The 19,841-nt window shown below is 47.6% G+C and overlaps 1 pseudogene; it reads right to left on the minus strand.

Annotated features, from left to right (window-relative positions):
- Window positions 1-19,841, minus strand: part of LOC142297295 (phospholipid scramblase 2-like) — a 138,478-nt pseudogene that overhangs the window by 59,934 nt on the left and 58,703 nt on the right.

The following is a 19,841-nucleotide window of genomic DNA, read 5'->3' on the forward strand; positions in this document are numbered from 1 at the left end:
AACCAACTGGAAAGCAGAGCACCAGGAGGGGTATTCAGACCCAGAACGAGGTCCAGAAGCCACTGGACCACGTCGAATTTACTGATTGAGGTCTGGACCTTAGGTCCTTTCTCGTCCCAAGACCCGAAAGATGGCAACAGCCCATCGAGGTGGATAGAAAGCCACCGCACAGGCAGAGAGCTCCCATGGGCCAGCGCCTGTGGGCAAACGGGTTCCCCGACACACACAAGGCCGGGGAGCGGACTACCGTCGCTGAAGCGTAGGCAGTCAACATCTACAACAATAGGTGCAGCAGAAAGGCAGGAACCACCAACCGAGTGGGGGACCAGATGCGGCCGGCTGCGGGCACCGATTACTATCCTTTTGGTTTACTAGAGACTCCGGTGTATCTGTCATAGTGAGTACAACAGTGCCCTCGGGCCGCGCACCGCACCGCACTAACACGCCCACACCTCCCAACCACCGGGCCCCGGGACTATCACCCCCTGCCCATGAAGGGGTCAACACCAGGCTGCAAAACACCGTCCCCGGGAGCCTAGTTAACGACAGCGGTGGTGTCCACACTCACTACAACCCGTGGGTGGCATCACGAACTTAAATCCCTAAAACACCAAGGCCCTGGCCGTGAACCTCCCCATCGAAGACCACACGCCTTCACGTAGCGCCAGCTTCCCTTCAGAGCGACGTGACCCCCGGGGTCCAGAGGCACTCAAGCCACCCACCAGAAACGAGCCCGGATCCGAGCGGCTCGGGAGGCAGCCGAGCGCAGGGCGGTACACTTCACTCCATCGTCAACTCAAAAAGGTCCCACAAGTTCATCTTTGATGATACCAGCCCCTACCAGTACCCCACCTCCACCTTGCTGGCGTCTAAATCGGAGTGGAGCTCTCTGCCCTTTACTGATCCAGCATCTGGCCCATCCATCTGGCCCATCAAGAGTCACTCTATTTCATCAGTCCATAAAACCTTTGAAAAATCAGTCATAAGATATTTCTTTGCCCAGCCTTGACGTTTTATCTTATGTTTCTTGTTCAAAGGTGTTTTTTTTTCAGCCTCCCTTACCTTGGCCATGTCCCTGAGTATGGCACATCTTTAGCTTTTTGATACTCCAGTAACGTTGTAGCTCTGAAATATGTTTAATAGCAGAGACTAAAACTTAACTTTTAATCTAACAATAAAAACACAAAGTGCTTGTGCAATATAAAACATTTTTTGCCAAATGGCAAGAAAATTAGATACAGTCATATGAAAAAGTTTGGACACCCCAATGTTCTGGAATGGCCATCCCAGTCCCCAGACCTGAATATCATTGAACATCTGTGGGATGATTTGAAGCTTGCTGTCCATGCTCGGCGACCATCAAACTTAACTGAACTGGAATTGTTTTGTAAACAGGAATGGTCAAATATACCTTCATCCAGGATCCAGGAACTCATTAACCCCTTCAGCCCCCGGGCACTTTCCGTTTTTGCGTTTTTGTTTTTTGCTCCCCTTCTTCCGAGAGGCGTAACTTTTTTATTTTTCCATCAATCTTGCCATATGAGGGCTTGTTTTTTGCAGGACGAGTTGTACTTTTAAATGAAACCATAAGTTTTACCATATAGTGTACTGGAAAACAGCAAAAAAATTCCAAGTGCGGAAAAATTGCAAAAAAAGTAAGATTGTACAATAGTTTTTGGGATATTTTATTCACCGTGTTCACTATATGGTAAAACTGATGTGTGGGTATGATGCCTCAGGTCGGTGCGAGTTGGTAGACACCAAACATGTATAAATTTACTTGTATCTAAGGGGTTAAAAAAATTCACAAGCTTGTCCAAAAAACGTGGCGCACGTTTTGCACCATTTTCCAAAACCCGTAGCGTTCTCATTTTTCAGGATCTGAGGCTCAGTGATGGCTTATTTTTTGCGTCTCGACCTGACGTTCTTAACGGTACCATTTTTGCGCAGATGCTACGTTTTGATCGCCTGTTATTGCATTTTGCGCAAAATTTGCGGCGACCAAAAAACGTAATTTTGGCGTTTGGAATTTTTTTTCCGCTACGCCGTTTACTGATCAGATTCATTGATTTTATACTTTGATAGATCGGGCATTTATGAACGTGGCGATACCAAATATGTGTGTATTTTTTATTTTTTTAACCCTTTAATTTTCAATGGGGTGAAAGGGGGGTGATTTGAACTTTTAGGTTTTTTTATTTTTTTTATTTTTTAAAACTTTTTTTTTTACTTTTTTTTTTTTATTTTACTAGTCCCCCTAGGGGACTATTGCGATCAGCAATCCGATCGCTCTGCACTATCTGCAGATCTCAGCTACAGAGCTGAGAACTGCAGATTTGCTGCTTCACTTTCAATGCCGGCTGTATTCCGGCATTGAGAGGAAGTGACTCATGTTAGCTACAGGCGTCATCACATGACCCTGTGCTACCATGGCAACCACCGAAAGTCACGTGATCATGTCACGTGACTTCCGGTGGGGGGCGGGGTAAGTCACTGTCATGGCGGCGCCCATATATATATCGCTGCCAAGACTTTGGCAGCGAAATGTAAGGGGTTAATGGCCGCGGGTGGAAGCGATTCCACCCGCGGCTAGCAGGCACACATATCAGCTGTTGATAACAGCTGATATGTGCGTGTCTTGCCGCCGCCTGCCGGCGGCAGGGGGCGGGGCTTACCGGCACACGATCCATGACGTACCTAGTACGTCATGGGTTGTTAAGGGGTTAAAAGCTACAGGAAGCGACTAGAGGCTGTTATTTTTGCAAAAGGAGGATCTACAAAATATTAATGTCACTTTTATGTTGAGGTGCCCATACTTTTGCATCGGTCAAATTTTGTTTAAATGCAGATTGCACATTTTCTGTTAGTACAATAAACCTTATTTCAATCCAGAAATATTACTGAGTCCACCAGTTATTAGATATATGAAACTGAAATAGCTGTTGCAAAAACCCAAATTGTTATAAAGAAAAAAGGTTAACATTAATAGGGGTGCCCAAACTTTTTCATATGACTGTAGATCTCACCCAAATTTTCTCCACAAATCCAGATAAGGAGTCACAGGCTGGAAAGACCAGGGTAAGCAGTCGGGTTATTATGTATCAGCCCCTGTCATGCCCCGTGAATGAGCTTCCGCCCTGACAAGGGCAGCACCCTAGTAAGTTGTCTGTCCCGCAACCTTAAAAAAGAAAAAGGAAACGCCCTCCCCCTTTTTTTTTTTTCTTTTTTTTCTTTTTTCTTTTTATTTTATAAGGTTGCTGGGCAGACAACTTATTAGGGTGCTGCCCTTGTCAGGGCGGAAGCTTATTCACGGGGCACGACAGGGGCTGATACATAATAACCCGACTGCGACTCCTTATCTGGATTTCTGGAGAAAATTTGGGTGAGATCTATCTACAGTAATTTTCTTGCCATTTGGCAAAAAATGTTTTATATTGCACAAGTAATGCACAAGCATTTTGTGTTTTTATTGTTAGATTAAAAGTTAAATTTTAGTCCCTGCTATTATATTTATTGACTTAGGACTATTGGGTGTCATTTCTTTGCATTGCAGAATTTGCTTTTGAGTTCTGAAATATGGCCAAACTGGTGGCAAATGGCATCTTGGCAGTTTCATGCTTGATTTTCCTCCATTCATGGACAGTTATTTTGCGCCTTTTTTGCCCAACACGCTTCTTGCGACCCCGTTTGCTATTTGCCATGAAACGCTTGATTGTTCATTGATCATGCTTCAAAACTTTGGCAATTTTAAGAATGGTGCATCCCTCTGCAAGACATCTCACAATTTTGGACTTTTCAGAGCCCGTCAAATCTCTCTTCTGACCCATTTTGCCAAAGGAAAGGAAGTTGCCTAATAATTAAGCACACCTTATTTAGGATGTTGATGTCATTACACCACACCCCTCATCGTTACAGGATGCACATCACCTGATTTACTTAATTGGTCTAATTTAAATTAATTTTAATTTGCCTAATAATTCTGCACACAGTGTGTATGTATGTATATATATATATATATATATATATATATATATATATATAAAGAGAGAGAGAGAGAGATAGGTAGATAGATATAGATCTTGTATAGTATGTTCAAAAATAATATTTCCCTGGATTTTTTTATTTAAACTGTGTAATTCTTCCATTAAGTAGTGATTCATGAACACATTTTTGACACATCTACATTGTTAGCATGCTTCTGTCTGAAACATGCCCCATATAATATGAACCTATCAATAGTAACTAGAAACCAAGCAGTCCTACTGACTGATCCTAGGAAGCCTCAGGGGTAATGAACTTGATTGCTTAACCTGCAGCAGCCCCTTTTTTGTGCAAACATTGTGCAAACATTGCGGGACAGCATAAACGTCATACAACGTGAAATTAGTTATGAAAAATTAGTCTAAATTACCGTTAAGTCATTTGAGATTTCCAACACCTCTTCATTGTTCTCATTCAGAATTTTAAATGTTGTTGTACATAGGGGATGTTTTTGAACGATATATGCCATGGGCTCCCCAGATGCTGTCCTCACTTCAGCCTTTAGAAAATAAAACCAAATATTAATCAGCTATTAGCAACCTTTGTTCTTCAATATACCCTGATAATGGGTGGAATTCATAAATTAAAAATCAGGGATCCAAATAAGAAAAAAGTAGTAGGTCCAGGACATCTAAAAAACTCATCTTTTATTCCAACATCATAAAAAAAAGTAAGTCCACATACAGAGATACACTTGTAAAAACAGGTCAGGATAGTCCAGATTAACGAGTTTCGAGGATAATCTCTTAGTCATGACTCTGGAATTTATAAATTGGTTGATAAGATTCAAGACTTCTGCCGTATCGATTTGTCACGGGTAAACTGTATGTGATGTATTTCCCGATGAGTTGGGCTTTTTACCCTGTGTAAATTATCAGTTTAATAAGAATGTGTTGATCACTTTGCCCACTTTTCGAAATAGACATAGACATCATCTTAAGGCTATGTGTCCACGCTGCGGAAAATGCGCGGATTTTGCCGCGGATTTCTCGCGGAAAAGCCGCGGATTTCCCGAAAATCTGCAGCAGCGGCACTTCCCAGCCATTTCTATGGCATTTTGGAAATGCTGTGCCCATGCTGCGGATTTTCCGCGGCGGATTTGGTGCGGATTTTGATCCGGAAAAATCTGCAACATGTCAATTATTGTTGCGGATTTTGATCCGGATTTTGGCTTTAAAATTGGGGAAAAAAAAACCAATCTGCACCAAAATCCGCCGCAATTCCGCGGTAAATCCGCGGTAAATCCGCGGCATACCCGCACCTTTGAAAAGGTGCGGATTTTGCGGGAAAGCTGTGGATTTTGATGCAGAAAAATCCGCAGCTCCATTCTCTCGTGGACACATAGCCTAAAGGGTACATATTACCAGTCTGTGACTGCTCTTGACTTTGGTATGATTGAGTTCCGGTGACCCATCCATACATTTTACCTTACCTCCAATGACAATAAAATAAAACACAGACAACAAAGTTGGATGAAATGGCCATAGCAGCCTTTTATTTAACATATACACACAGAAAATAACTTAGATAGGGTGACGTCCTCGAAGCTCCTAAGTCTGTTGATAAACTAGTAACCTTATTAACATTACCTTCCCCCTGAACCATACTTACTCCCAGCCATAACCACCAACTCGGGAGCACCAATAGATGGGGAGGAAGGGCTAAATACAAAACACGGGATCCAACATTCCATTGCCAGCGGTCCCCCCAGTCACCAGACCACCAACCCAAACTGGCAAATGAAAGGGATCAATATCATCATGAACCCCCAGTAACAAATTAAACCAACTTTGAGGACCCACACAACTGCCACAACGAGAGCACTTTGTACACCTCAAATGCTCGAGACCTCATCCACCGCCTCCAAGTCAAAGTGGCGAACCGCCACACCACGGTTCCTCATAATGAATTTAGAAATTGCCTTGTTAACTTGAATCTGTTCCTTCTTTGTCAAATTCTGCCGATTCCTAAGCTTAAAGCCAAATACCAGACCCGTCACCAACTGACTAACCTTCACTGGAGACAAACTAAAAGCCGACAACTGACTGACCCAGAGCAACAACACGCCTACCTGATCCTCCTCCAACAAAAACAAACAAAAGAAATCCACCAAAAGCTACCATTGTTGCCACACTCGTTGATAAGCGGTCCACGTAGTTTCAGCCAAGGAAGCCTTAATTAAGTGTTCAACGGCCCTGACATCACACTCCAGAGTTCGGGAAGGCACTCCATTTCCACGGCCTCTGCCTCTGGGGCCAACACTACTAAAAATGAGAGAGTGTGTTAGCTATGAATTTTCAAACACCCGGCACATCAGAGGCACTCACCCAAGCATTAACCGACCAATAAACCAACACCAACCGCTGAAGAACACTGACCACAGGAGGTGAAGAAGCCGATATATTATTGATCGCCAATACCACCCCTTACTATCACAATGAAAATGGACTCTCCTATTCTGAAACCACACTCTCCACAAAGTGACAGCCACCAAAATCGGAAAGATCTCCAGCAAAGCAACGTTTTTTACCAAAGCAGATGCACACCATCCTTCGGGCCACCAAGCTGCACACCATTCCCCCAAAATAGGCCCTAAAGCTATAACCACCTGCCACATCAGTGAACAGATCAATTTCTGAATTATCCATCAGAGGTTCCATCAACAAAGACCTCCCATTATACCAAAAATGTCTCCCACACAGCCAAATCTGCCTTGACCTCTGCTGACATACGAACATAATGGAGCGGTGCCAGCTCAACGGCCGTGGCACAAGTGAGTCGACGGGAAAACACCTGTCCCATAGGCGTAATTCAACACTTGATGTTAAGCTTCCCAAGCAAGGATTGAACCACCCGCAAGGTAAGCTTCTTAACCATTAGCGCCCGGGAACACTTTACCCCTGAGGGCTGACACCTTGTCGTCAGGGAGCTAAAATTCCCAGCTTCAGAATCAATGACGACACCTAAAATGAAATACATGTTGCCGGGCCCTCAGTGTTACCTGGTGCCAAAGGGATGCCGAAATGCTCTGCAACCAACGCTATCGCTGCATGGATATTCTAGCAGATCAAAAAATACCTCTGGCCAACATAGAAAAAATTGTCCAGGTAATGGATGAAGACTCAAAACCTGAAACGTTTCTCACCCCCCATTCCAGAAAAGAACTAAATGATTTGAACAATGAACACTACAAGGAATAGCCCAAAGGAAGACACCTGGCAACAAAATAAGCCCCTTCCGAAAAACAGCCGAGCAGACAAACACGTCCGGATGAACCAGCAATAAATGAAACGCAGATTCCACATCCGTTTTTGCCATCAGGACCCCTGCCATAACTCCTCACCCACTATGCTGCCTCGTTGAATCACCTGTAAACCACGGAGCACAGTCCGTATCAATGCGGTCATTGACTGACATCCCCCCACGGGTTGGAAAAGTGGCTGAATGAGCCAAAACCTATTCACCTCTTTCTTAGGGACCACACCCAAAGAGGAAACAACCAACTCTGCAAAAAGGCAGAGAGACAAAGGGGCCCGCCATACGGCCCAAAGACACTTCCTTTCCCAACTTTTCCCTAACCAACTCAAGATACTGATAAGCAGACTGAAGGTTTTTTTTTTTAAAAAAATGCATAAATGTTTTTATGTAGTCTATTGTATTTAGTACAAATAGGGTGTGGTCCTCCCTTTTAGTGAGCTGGGCATTTCGTTCTGTGCATCCCATGGCTGTGTGTCCTCTTGGGACCCGATCACTCTCAGCCCTTATTCACATTGAGGCTTATTTTAGCCCATGGTAAGGTTTTAATATTCGAGAGTGTAGGTACTGTCCCAACTGGGTACACCTTGTGGTTGGTGGGATGGCTTTATGCTTTTTTGATCAAAAACAGTGTTTACTAAGTGCCCTATGTTTATATGCACTATGCTTTTCTTTATTTACAGCAGGGTATATGTTCAAAATGTTTCCTTTGGTATTTCTTTGAAGGTTTTTCAAAGTCTGCGGAATCTGAAAAACAGCGGAGGGAATACAAATACCCGCACCAAGTGATCATGCTTGACAAAGAACGCAGGTAGCAGTCGAAACGTGTAGCCGCACATGGACTCCATATTTTGTCCCTTGTAATGACAAGTATTTTTTACGTCCTTTAAAATAAAGCTTGAAAAAAATTTTATATTATTCCGGAAGCTGGATTATTTTTTTCTTCTATTGGATCCCTGCACTACCAGAGTGTTATCCTTGCATGCCGGAACTTGCCACAGCTGAGCTAGATCACCTTCTTTCCCTTCTAATCACTCTGTGAAGCCTCCCCGGCGTTTCCCCCTTGGGTAATAGAGGTCTCTGACTTGGCCTTATTTCACCTGAAACACTTGGAGGCCCCGTGAGAGGGGCCGCTACAGTGTGAACAGAGATGTTTGAACCTACAATTTGCCCTGAATTTGCACTGGCCCTCATTAAATTGCCAGCACAAACCATGTTTCTGAGGCCCGGACTGTCCCGTGGCCCCTCTGCCCCAACTGTTGGCCTGAGTTACCGCCAGACAGGCCAGAAGCACCAGCCACTCCGTGAAAAGACTACCCGTATCTCGTGGGGGCCATCACTCTCAGCCAAAGGTCAATGTCCTTTTGATCCCACCATATAGACAGGCGGATGGCCTTTCCACTGACAAAACTGTTCACCCAGACCTGCCCCCCATAAACCCCTATAAGCTTCTTTAATGGAATCTATAAAACAAAAATGGAGCAAAACAAATGTCCAGCACTTTTTCCCCAATAAAACTCTCCAAAATCGCGAATGCCTCCAACCAATTCATGAAAGTCTGCAGGATGAAACGTGCTTCTCCTCGTCCTCCCTCTTACTGTCATCCTTTTTGTGCCTATCTAAATTAAATTTTTCCAAGGGCAACTGGGAAAAAAGTTTGACGTATCCATCCTTTCAAATTTTTTTCCTAACCTTCTTCTTCAGATGAGAACTTAGCCGCCCCTCAAAACATACATATACCTCACCCCGCGCTTAATCATCCAAATAAATCATATCCTTCTGTATCTGAACCGATACAGAAACCGGCTCTGATACCCTGACCGGAAGCACTGGCCCACTATCCACAACCCCCTCACCTGCAATGCCAGGAGCCAGCCAAGCAGAGACACACCCAGCCACAGGCCTATTACCTTTCAAGTGAACTAATGTCGCGGGCAGAGGGGCCGCGCTCGCTGCGCTCGGGTCCGCGACTGCTGCTGCTGCTCGGCGGCTCGAGCGGTGGGCCGGACCCGGGGACTCGAGCAGCGCTCCTCGGCCACGAGTGAAAAGGAGGGGTTTGTTTTGGGAAAGAGTTCGTGACACCACCCACGGGTCGTGGTGATGATGGGCACCACCGCTGCTGGTGACGGGGATCCCGAGAGCGATGGTAGGGAGCAGCTAGGGTGTTGTCCCCTCCGTGGGTAGGGGTTGGTGATCCCGGGGCCCAGTTGTGGAACAGGGAGGCTGGATGGCTGGAGTGCAGGGTTGCAGGGGCAGCGCGGCGCGGTGCCGGATGGCACTGTGGTACTCACTCAGGCACAAATTCACAGAGTCTCTGGCAAACCAAACGGCTGGATGGAAGGGTCCCGCAGCCGGCTGCAGTGTCTTTGCTCTCTCTGGACAGGTCGATGGTGGCTGTATTTCCCTGTACCTGTGTAGAATGTGTTGACTCCGATGGTTTCCCAACGGTAGTCCGCTCCCCGGCGTATAGGTACCAAAAAAGCCTGTATTGGCTGCAGGTGCTGGCCCTTGCTTCTCTAGCCTATGGCGGTGGCTGTGTATCCTCACAGTGTGGACTATTGCCTTCTGTCGGGGCTTGGGTGTTAGGAAACCCCTGGGGTTCTGGTCACTCTCGGATTTGACCGTTGTCGGCGGCTCCAAGCCTAGTCGGGGTCCGATGGCCCTGCCTTTGTGCTTAGCTTCACTCCGCTCCCCGGTTCGGTACCGGCGGGCCACCGCCCGACCCTGGTCCCATGGCTCTGCAGAGATCCACCAACTCCTGCAGACGGCCACCACCATCTGCCGACCTTGCTGTCCATGTCCGGGTCCCCACCCAGACACCGACAGTTTCTGTCCTCTCACTTTCAACTCTCAAAACTAATCCGTCACTTTTCCCGCCTCCAGGCCTGTGAACTCCTTGGTGGGTGCGGCCAACCGCCTGGCTCCGCCCCACCTGGTGTGGCCATCAGACCCTGGAGGGAGGCAACAAGGGTTTTGTTTGACTGGTGTTAACTATGCAGGGGAGGGGGTGTGTGTGGTGTTATGTCTGTGACTACCTGGCTAGTCCAGGGCGCCACACTAACAACTCCCGACATAACCTCTGCTACCCCATCGCCGCCTAACTGGTCTGCCTTCCCCACTGACCCTGAACTGACGCCGATCGCCGACACTGCCTGACTGGACAGAACACCTGGAAAACTGCCAGGAAAGGGTGATGAACAAACCATAGAACCATACTCACCTGGCTGCACAGGAGCTGTGATCCCACCAGCCAGAATTCCTGAATCCTGCTGCTCATCCAAAATCACTAGAGAACCAACATCCCGATGCTGGTCGGCGAATAATCCAGGAAAGATGATGATGCACTTTGATCGGCTGATGCCGGACCCAATCAAGGTGAAATCCATCCAGACAACCCAGAGAGCGAACCCGCGGTCTGCAGGTATGAGAAGAAAATTGCTGACCTAAATCCACTGTCCACAAGGAAAGAGCTCTGGATCCTATGGGAGACCGCCGTCAAAGAAAATCCAGGCTGCCCGACCGGTATATTGCTGGAACAACCTGCTGCAACATTCGGGAATTGGAGCTGTAGGCGAGTGGCAGGCCCCACCCCCTCCGGAGGCTGAGGTCTACTAACCGCTGCCGACGTCAGGCATGCCCATATATTTCTCCCGGGATGGGGCCGGCTCACACGGCCAAACTACTGCGCACAGGCACATCTCTGGACAGCCCTGCAGACAGCCAGGTCCTGCGGGAAGGCTGCTCCTGCACCCACGTAGAAGGAGACACAGGTGCTGCAGGAGACAGCGCTCAAGTGTCCGGTTCCTGCAGTGAGGCCTGTTATGATCCGGAACCACTGAAGACCACCACATATCATTGGCAAAAGGTGACAAGAGCATTGGCAACTAATCTGGCCGCCATCCCCTTACTAACCATCACAACTAGTAGTAGCCGAGGGGTGAACTAACATCCTGTACACTGCGAACCCAGCCGGAGAACTAACTATCCTTAAGGTAGGAAAGATGAATACCTCTCTGGCTCAGAAAATAGACAAGAATAGCTAGCCCCCCACATTCAAAGACTGCGGTGATATAGGAAAAACACAATACACAGGTAGATGACAGGATTAGCAAAAGGTGAGGTCCCCGCTGACTAAAATAGGAAAGGACAGGAAAGGGACTGATGGTGGCCAGAGAAAAACCCTGCAAAATACCAACTTCCTGATAGTACAAAAAGGCCCTCAGATCGCACGATCTGAACTCCGTCCTATACCAGGTGCCCTTGTCATACCAATGAACAGAAAACAAGAATCATAACAAAGTCAACAAGCCACAAACACATGGACCCAAAGGAGCTATACTCCACACCGAACTGCAGGGAGTTCCTCAACAATCCACTAAGGGGGAAAATCCCTGCAAGCAAATAAACTGAAACCAACCACAGCAAATGACAAACCCAGATAAACAAAAAAACCAGACAATAAATAAAGAGCAAGCACTTATCTGGGGAAGATGTGGTGTAGAGCAGGATTAAGCAGGCTGGAGATACAAAGAATAACTGACATCCGGCAACAGCCTGCAATCAGACCAGGATTTAAATAAGCAGAGAGTTAGCAAAGGAAACACCCACTGCACAACACACCTGGTCCAAGTCCAAACCATTCCTGGCCACCAAAGGGAGCCTCCCAGCAGCCAAAACATAACTAACATTCACAACAGAGGCCGCTCCGGCGGCAGAGGGGAGGCAGATGCTGGTGCAGCAGGGGAGAACTGCGCCAGCGGCCAGGACCTGCAGCAGTAAGGCTGCTCCTGTGGTATGGGGTGGATGGATGAGGCCGCAGCCGTACTGCTGCCTAAGATGGCCCTCAGATGACCGTCCAGCCATCCAGGAGGATGGAGGCTGGCTTCAGCCTGCATCTGCTCAACAAGACTGTCAAAAGACTCCATCAGGCAGGTAAAATGGCTGTAAAAGTGGGGCGATAGCTGGTGTCACAATCCCAAGCCAAAGGGATCCCCCACCCTCAGGCCGCCCTATATAAACCCCACCAATCCCCTTGTCCCTACCTCCCCCCCTTGGGGTCACCTCCCCCGCCTGCCATTAGGAATACTTGTCATTATTTTTGCTACTATATTTCTGCAGCTATCTGACCCATGTCATACCTCCCAACATTTAAAGATGAGAAAGAGGGGCAAAGTATGCGGCGCACGTAGCCACACCCCTAACCACACCCATTTTGCAATCTGTCACGCCCACATCCAATCCTTTTCAGCACTGCTGATCACATTGTTTAAGGCTGCGTGCCCACGATCAGTATTTGCAGCATTTTGGATGTAGCATGTTTTTGCTGTGTCTAAAACAATGCATTGTACAGTACAAGCACAGTGGAGGGATTTCTAGAAATCTCCTGCTCATTGTGCTTGTTTTTTCTGCAGCAAACACTGACCTGTGGAGCGTCTTTCCAGACTGCAGCATATCAATTGTTTGCTGCAGTTGCATGCGTCCTCCGTAGGGAGAACACAGCAGGAGACCGCAGCGCACTGAACCCTGATCGTGGGCACAGGCAGCTGCGTTCTCCTGCAGAGGAGACGTGCAGCCCCACAGGTCAGGACCCGCTGCCTCCAGGACACAGCGAGTCCTGATCGTGGGCACAGGCAGCTGCGTTCTCCTGCGGAGGAGACGTGCAGCCCCGCAGGTCAGGACCTGCTGCCTCCAGGACACAGCGAGTCCTGATCATGGGCACAGGCAGCTGCGATCTCCTGCGTTCTCCTGCGGAGGAGACGTGCAGCCCCGCAGGTCAGGACTAGAGATGAGCGAACCGGTCCCGGTTCGGCTCGAGGTCGGTTCGCCGAACGGAGGTCCCGTTCGAGTTCGGCTCGTCGAACGTTCGACGAACCGAACTCGAACTGCATAGGAAACAATGGCAGGCAATCACAAACACATAAAAACACCTAGAAAACACCCTCAAAGGTGTCCAAAAGGTGACAAACAACTCACAACACAACACAAACACATGGGAAAGTGACAAGGACATATACTCATGCGAAAACAAAACAGCTGGACAAGGAAAAAGAGGAGGACACACAGATATAGGCATGGCACGCCCTTCTAAAATCATGTAAAACACCGCAAGGTGACTCCAAGCGTAGTCTCCCTTTTTTTCCAAAAATGGTGCCCCACACACACCCACCCATTCAGTGGCAGCACTTGTGCCCTAGTTGTACACTTCACAGCTAGATTTGCATCAAGCACATTCAAAAATACGCCATACTTAACCGTCCCCAGGATGACACCGGGGTAGGTAGCAAAGTCTTTCCTGATCCCAGCTGTATGCATCTTGGATCATTTTTTAAAACAATGTAAGCAAGGATTACTCCAAGCGGAGTGTCCCTTTTTTCCAAAAATGGTGCCCCACACACACCCACCCATTCAGTGGCAGCACTTGTGCCCTAGTTGTACACTTCACAGCTAGATTTGCATCAAGCACATTCAAAAATACGCCATTCTTAACCGTCCCCAGGATGACACCGGGGTAGGTAGCAAAGTCTTTGCTGATCCCAGCTCTGTTCATCTTGGATCATTTTTAAAAACACTGTAAGTAAGGGTTACTCCAAGCGGAGTCTCCCTTTTCTCCAAAAATTGTGCCCCACAGACACCCTATCAGTGGCAGCACTTGTGCCCTAGTTGCAAACAGGATGTTTTGATTTGCATCAAGCACATTCCAAATCCACAAGCATTTACTCTCCCCAGGATGACACAGGGGTAGTAAATTCCTTCTGGATCCATGACTTGTTCATTTTGATGAACGTCAGTCTGTCCACATTGTCACTGGACAGACGCGTGCGCTTATCTGTCAGCACACACCCAGCAGCACTGAAGACACGTTCAGAGACAACGCTGGCAGCTGGACACGACAAAATCTCCAAGGCGTAACTAGAGAGCTCTGGCCATTTTTCTAGATTTGAAGCCCAAAAGGAGCAAGGCTCCATTTGCAAAGTCATTGCATCGATGTTCATTTGGAGATACTCCTGTATCATCCTCTCCAGCCGTTGACTATGTGTCAGACTTGTTGTCTCTGGTGGCCTTGCAAAAGAGGGTCTAAAAAAATTATGAAAAGATTCCATAAAATTGCTGTTACCAGCACCAGATACGGTCCTACTGGTACGGGTAGACTGTTGAAGATGACGAGACCGTCCCATGTTTGTCAAGTTACAACTGGGAGATTCACTCCCTGCACCTGCACGGTTGTTTGGTGGAAAAGCCGAGCTAAGATCGAGTAACAGCTTCTGCTGATACTCCTGCATACGTGCGTCCCTTTCTATGGCTGGAATTATGTCACAAAATTTGGACTTGTACCGGGGATCTAATAGTGTGGCAATCCAGTAGTCATCATCACTTCTAATTTTGACAATACGAGGGTCATGTTGGAGGTAGTGCAACAAAAAGGCACTCATGTGTCTTGCGCAGCTGTGTTTGTAGCATAGAGGTTCTTTCTTCCTCTGACATCTCCCCCCAACCTCTTTCAACTGAAATTTGACCAAGGTCTCCCTCATCCGCTGAGTCTTCCATGTCCATGGACAGTTCGTCCTCCATTTCTTCATGTTCTCCTGCACCTTCCTCAACATTTCGCCTGCTACTATGCGCCCTTGTTGATCCCTGTCCCCCATGGTCCCATGCCTGCTGCGTTGGTGATGATGAATGTCTGGACCTTGGTGATGTTGTTGTCCCTTGCGCATATGAATCCTCCTGTAGTTCATCCCCTTCCTGTTGTCCCACCCCCTGACTCCGAATAGTGTTTAGCGTGTGCTCCAGCATGTAAATGACTGGAATCGTCATGCTGATAATGGCATTGTCAGCGCTAAACATATTCGTCGCCATGTCAAAACTGTGCAGAAGGGTGCATAGGTCCTTGATCTGAGACCACTCCATCAGGGTGATCTGCCCCACCTCTGCATCTCGTTGGCCCAGGCTATACGTCATGACGTATTGCACCAGGGCTCGGCGGTGCTGCCACAGTCGCTGTAACATGTGGAGAGTTGAATTCCAGCGTGTCGCCACATCGCATTTCAGGCGATGAACCGGCAGGCCGAAAGACTTCTGGAGCGATGCAAGTCGCTCAGCTGCGGCGCTTGAACTGCAGAAGTGAGCAGACAGTTTTCGTGCCCTGTTCAGAAGGCCATCTAGGCTGGGATAGTGTGTTAAAAATTGCTGGACGACAAGGTTCAACACGTGAGCCATACAAGGTACGTGTGTCACCTTGCCCAGGCGAAGGGCCGCACCCAGGTTTGCAGCATTGTCGCACACGGCCTTACCAGGCTGCAGGTTGAGTGGAGACAACCATTTATTAAACTCGGACCGCAGAGCTGACCACAACTCCTCAGCTGTGTGACTCTTATTCCCAAGACATGTCAAGCTAAAGACCGCCTGATGCCGTTGCGCTCTGCTGCCAGCATAGTAATGAGGGGTGCGTGATTCCTTCTGCACAGTGAGAACGCTGGTGGCCTGACCAGGCAGGCTTGGGGCGGAGGTGGAGGACCCAGATGAGCTGGAGGAGGCAGAAGCAGTGGCGGAACTTGGACAGACAGAGGATTGACACACAAGTCGTGGGGACGGCAAGACTTGTGCAGCAGACCCTTCACCATCTATCACCATAGTTACCCAGTGCCCAGTCAGCGACATGTAACGTCCCTGTCCATGCTTACTGGTCCAAGTATCGGTGGTGAAATCCACCCGTTCACACACAGAGTTTCTCAAGGAAGCGGTGATGTTGTGTGTGACATGCTGGTGTAGCGCGGGCACACCTTTCTTAGAGAAGTAGTGGCGACTAGGCATCTGGTACTGGGGCACAGCGACAGACATAAGGTCTCTAAAATCCTGTGTGTCCACTAGGCAGAAAGGCAGCATTTCGGTAGCCAAGAGCTTACAGAGGGATAGAGTCAACCTCTTAGTTTTGTCATGGGTCGCAGGAAATGGCCTTTTATTTGACCACATCTGAGGGACAGAGATCTGGCTGCTGTGTGTAGACGGTGTTGAGTAGGGTGTCCCTGGAAAAATGCAGGTTTATGAGGAAAGTGCAGGCGGAGACATGATGTTGCCTTCATCCAACGTTGGTGCTATCGATGTCTGAGAGAGCTGTACACACTCACTTGTTTCCCCTTCCAAACCAACTGACGACCTACCAAGCAAACTGCCTGTTGCGGTTACAGTGGTGGAAGTTGTGGGTGGAAAAACAGGTGTGACAGCTGTCCCCACAGTCCTAGAAGATGACGAGCGCGCGGATGCACTGGAAGGGGCAGGCGGTGGATGGTTCGCTCCGCTAGGCTGCATTGCAGCACGGTGAGCTTCCCACCGGGCCATATGATATTTATTCATGTGACGATTCATGGAAGAAGTTGTCAAACTGCTGAGGTTTTGACCTCTACTAAGAGAACCATGACAAATTTTACAGATCACATAATTTGGGCGATCTTTTTCTATGTCAAAAAAGGACCAGGCTAGGCAAGGCTTAGAGGCCATGCGACCTGTTGATCCACCCCGAATAATGCTCAGAGGCAGAGTGGTGGCTGAGGATGCAGTTGTAGACGTGCTACCAGTACTCCGACTGTGTCCAGGAAGGCGCAAGGTAACTTCGTCATCAGTTGCATCCTCCTCCACCACCTCTGTTGACCTCCTCGAGTGCCTGACTGTGGGTTGACAGTAGGTGGGATCTAGAACTTCATCATCAATTGTTGTGTTTGCACTCCCCTCCCCCTCAGACCGAGCCTCTTCTTGCCCTGACCGAATATTTAAGTTGTCATCCCAATCGGGTATCTGAGTCTCATCTTCATCAGTATGTTCCTCATTGTCTATAACCACAGGTGTTACAGTTTGTGACAAAGGGTCAACATTATGCTCAGAAACTTGGTCCTCACGGCCTGAATCAGAGTCACAAAGGTTCTGGGCATCACTGCAGACTATTTCCTGTTCTGTACTCACTGTAGCTTGGGAGCAGACCTCTGATTCCCAGGCTATAGTGTGACTGAACAGCTCTGCAGACTCAGCCATCTCAGTTCCACCATACTGTGCAGGGCTGATGGAGACTTCAGAGCTGGGAGAAATCAAGTTTGATTGGGATGACAACTCAGAGGACTGGTGTTTTTTGGATGCGGTACTTGAAGTGGCTGAGAGGGCACTTGTTGGACCACTTGAGATCCATTCAAGCATTTTCCTTTTTTGGCCATCATCTATCTTTGTTCCTGTTGTTCGTGTCCGTAAAAAAGGGAGCACATCGGATTGTCCACGGTAAGTAGTAGACATCTTACTTTTGCTGGTAGATGGTCTATCTTCAGCAGATGATAATGGAGCTTTGCCACCTTCCCCACGGACAAAACCTTTTTTGCCTTTTCCACCACGCCTCTTCCCCTTTCCACCAGCATCTGTCATTTTGCCACTCATGTTGATTGCGACAAGATTGTGCACTGAAAATGTGGTAGTGAAAATTGAGAGGTGGTGTAGATTGCAGTGGTGGTCTAGCTTTATTAATAGCAGAATAATAAAGAATAAATATCCCTGACAATGCAACTACAGCCCTTAAACTGGCAGCAAAAATTGATAGTATAATGGCTTAGTTATAATGAGTTGGAGTGTGCAATGCAGGCAGAGGTGCTGCAAATGTCTTTGCACTAGTGGGACTATAGCAAAGTCCAATAGCCACGTTTAGGATGCCACTAGGTACACTGAGTGTTTGCTAGTATAATGGCTTAGTTATAATGAGTTGGAGTGTGCAATGCAGGCAGAGGTGCTGCAAATGTCTTTGCACTAGTGGGACTATAGCAAAGTCCAATAGCCACGTTTAGGATGCCACTAGGTACACTGAGTGTTTGCTAGTATAATGGCTTAGTTATAATGAGTTGGAGTGTGCAATGCAGGGAGAGGTGCTGCAAATGTCTTTGCACTAGTGGGACTATAGCAAAGTCCAATAGCCACGTTTAGGATGCCACTAGGTACACTGAGTGTTTGCTAGTATAATGGCTTAGTTATAATGAGTTGGAGTGTGCAATGCAGGGAGAGGTGCTGCAAATGTCTTTGCACTAGTGGGACTATAGCAAAGTCCAATAGCCACGTTTAGGATGCCACTAGGTACACTGAGTGTTTGCTAGTATAATGGCTTAGTTATAATGAGTTGGAGTGTGCAATGCAGGCAGAGGTGCTGCAAATGTCTTTGCACTAGTGGGACTATAGCAAAGTCCAATAGCCACGTTTAGGATGCCACTAGGTACACTGAGTGTTTGCTAGTATAATGGCTTAGTTATAATGAGTTGGAGTGTGCAATGCAGGCAGAGGTGCTGCAAATGTCTTTGCACTAGTGTGACTAGACAAAAGTCCAATAGCCACGTTTAGGATGCCACTAGGTACACTGAGTGTTTGCTAGTATAATGGCTTAGTTATAATGAGTTGGAGTGTGCAATGCAGGCAGAGGTGCTGCAAATGTCTTTGCACTAGTGGGACTATAGCAAAGTCCAATAGCCACGTTTAGGATGCCACTAGGTACACTGAGTGTTTGCTAGTATAATGGCTTAGTTATAATGAGTTGGAGTGTGCAATGCAGGCAGAGGTTCTGCAAATGTCTTTGCACTAGTGGGACTATAGCAAAGTCCAATAGCCACGTTTAGGATGCCACTAGGTACACTGAGTGTTTGCTAGTATAATGGCTTAGTTATAATGAGTTGGAGTGTGCAATGCAGGCAGAGGTGCTGAAAATGTCTTTGCACTAGTGTGACTAGACAAAAGTCCAATAGCCACGTTTAGGATGCCACTAGGTACACTGAGTGTTTGCTAGTATAATGGCTTAGTTATAATGAGTTGGAGTGTGCAGAGGACAGGAGGGTACAGTGCCAGGATTGTGGGGCTCTGGGTAGAGGAAAGGAAGCCTGCCTTTCTATTCCCTCCTAATAGGGAAATGCAGGGAGGAAATCCCTGACCTTTGCTACACAGACGCTGTCGCTGTTTTCAGGACCTGTCACCTATGGCTCTGACCCTGCCGGTACGAGCCCTTAAAAGGACTGATGGAAAGTGCTATCCCCATGCTGTCCAGCGCTGTGTATGGAGCGCATACAGCTGTATCAGCGATAGGACTCAGGACGGAGCTGCGCCAGTGATGTCTGACACCAAGGACGCAGAAGAGATAATGGCGTCCTGGAGGAAAATGTCCGGTTTTATAATGCAGGGACATGTGACATGGACATCCTATCACACATGCCGTTGCTTCTCTGGCTAAAAGTCCACTTAACTGTGTGTGTGTCTGGGATTGGCTGACATGCTGGCCCGCCCCACAAGACGCGCGCGCTTTGGGAAGGAAGACAAGGAAAAAAAAAAAAAAATGGCGATCGCCATTATACAAACAGGAGTGATCTGAAGGCGCTGTTCACGCACACTATACACTGAAATGTCATAATAGTGTGAGTCACAGAGTGACTTACACTATTACAGCGGAAAGCCAGCTAGGAATTAGCTGTTTTTTTGCTGCTAGAACCGTTCTCGAACGTTTCTAGAACTATCGAGCTTTTGCAAAAAGCTCGAGTTCTAGTTCG

This window comes from Anomaloglossus baeobatrachus, chromosome 3 (assembly GCF_048569485.1).
Source record: "Anomaloglossus baeobatrachus isolate aAnoBae1 chromosome 3, aAnoBae1.hap1, whole genome shotgun sequence".
Taxonomy (NCBI): Eukaryota; Metazoa; Chordata; class Amphibia; order Anura; family Aromobatidae; genus Anomaloglossus; species Anomaloglossus baeobatrachus.